Source organism: Schistosoma mansoni, chromosome 3 (genome assembly GCF_000237925.1).
Source record: "Schistosoma mansoni strain Puerto Rico chromosome 3, complete genome".
Classification (NCBI taxonomy): domain Eukaryota; kingdom Metazoa; phylum Platyhelminthes; class Trematoda; order Strigeidida; family Schistosomatidae; genus Schistosoma; species Schistosoma mansoni.
The window spans coordinates 15,354,061-15,356,071 of record NC_031497.1 but is presented as its reverse complement, the minus strand read 5'-3'; the positions used below and the strand labels follow the sequence as shown (position 1 = coordinate 15,356,071).

Here is a 2,011-nt window from a genome sequence, read left to right as displayed (position 1 = left end):
TAATAAGAATATTTTGACTTGGCGACCTCCGAATTCGTCACAAAGTTGGACCCTACTAGATAATATCATTATCAACCACCGATGGAGGGTCTCTATAGAACACTGTCACTCATTCTGAAGCACATGTTTAGATTCAGATCATGCTCTAGTGCGAGCATGTATCTGTCTCCGTCTTACTGGAAGTAGGAAACACACTGCAGGAAAACCTCTTAGGGACAATGCAGTAGTAAAGTAATTTAACGCTACATACTTTACAGAACCTCCTTCATTCTAACATTTTTATGACTACTGATTGGTTGTATGTTTCCCAAAATTAGATAATAATCACAACTCTACGTATCATTGTGGAACAATCAATCGAATGGAATTCATCACTCTACGTCAACTTCATCGACTACGAGAAGGCATTTGATAGCGTGGACAGGACGACACTATGGAGGCTTCTTCGACACTACGGCGTGCCTGAGAAGATAATCAATATCTTACAGAACTCCTATGATGGACTAAACTGCCAAATCGTCCACGGAGGTCAACTCACCGACTCGTTTGAAGTAAAGACCGGTGTAAGGCAAGGTTGCTTACTCTCACCCTTTCTCTTTCTCCTGGTGATCGACTGGATTATGAAGACGTCAACATCTGGAGGAATGCACGGGATACAGTGAACAGGCAGGATGCAGCTTGACGATTTAGACTTCGCGGATGATCTGGCTCTTCTATCACAAACGCAATAACAAATGCAGGAGAAAACTACCAGTGTATCAGCAGCCTCAGCAGCAGTAGGTCTCAATATAAACAAAGGGAAAAGCAAGACTCTCCGATACAATACAATATGCACCAATCCAATTACACTTGACGGAGAAGCTTTGGAGGATGTGGAAATCTTTACATATCTGGGCAGCATCATTGATGAACACGGTGGATCAGATGCAGATGTGAGGGCGAGGATCGGCAAAGCAAAAGCAGCATACCTACAGCTGAAAAACATCTGGAGCTCAAAACAATTGTCAACCAACACCAAGGTTAGAATTTTCAATACAAATATCAAGACAGTTCTTCTGTATGGGGCGGAGACGTGGAGAACTACGAAAGCCATTATCCAGAAGATACAAGTGTTTATTAACAGCTGTCTACGCAAGATACTTCGGATCCGATGGCCAGACACTATCAGCAACAAGTTACTGTGGGAGACAACAAACCAGATTCCAGCGGAGGAAGAAATCAGGAAGAAGCGCTGGAAGTGGATTGGGCACACTTTGAGGAAATCACCCAATTGTGTCACAAGACAAGCCCTCACATGGAATCCTGAAGGTCAAAGGAGAAGAGGAAGACCAAAGAACACATTACGCCGACAAATGGAAACAAATACGAGAAGAATGAACAAGAATTGGATAGAACTAGAAAAGAAGGCCCAGAACAGAGTGGGTTGGAGAAAGCTGGTCGGCGGCCTATGCTCCATTGAGAGTAACAGGCGTAAGTAAGTAAGTAAGTAAATAATTATTCATCAGATATATTTTATTCAAAGTTCAATATATAAAAACAAAATTAATCCACATTTTAATTTGAAACTAGTTGATAAAAAGAAGATAGATAGTGGCTAGCAGTGGAATGCAGGAAGCGTGTTTTATCCTATTTGGGACTTGTCAGATGGATGTACCTGCATCTCAGATTTGATGTTTACTCTGGGACTCGAACCCAGTACCGTTCGCTTCAAACGGTATCACGTTATCCACTTAGCTACTGAATCCTGATAGCCATCTGCTTGTGCAATGGGGTGAAGTTTAAATTTACTTGGTGTTGTTTGCTGCAATTGATTAGTCTCTTGTTGGCATATGTTCATCCTGTGCATACTGCCTCGATATTGCCTGAAGTCACAAGCTTTATAAGCAAAGATGAATAGTGGCTAGCAGTGGAGGCAGTCCGCATAGGATGCACGTATGCCAAAAAGAGACTGATCAATTGCAGTCGTAAATAACAATGGAAAGATACAAGTAAACAACACCAAGCGAATTTA

The 2,011-nt window shown here is 41.9% G+C and overlaps 1 non-coding gene across 1 annotated transcript; it reads right to left on the bottom strand.

The window, feature by feature from the left end:
• Window positions 1–1,671: 1,671 nt before the first annotated feature.
• On the bottom strand, window positions 1,672–1,743 carry Smp_tRNA_02018_Pseudo_TTG.1.1. The gene has a single exon. It is a non-coding gene (tRNA).
• Window positions 1,744–2,011: the final 268 nt, after the last annotated feature.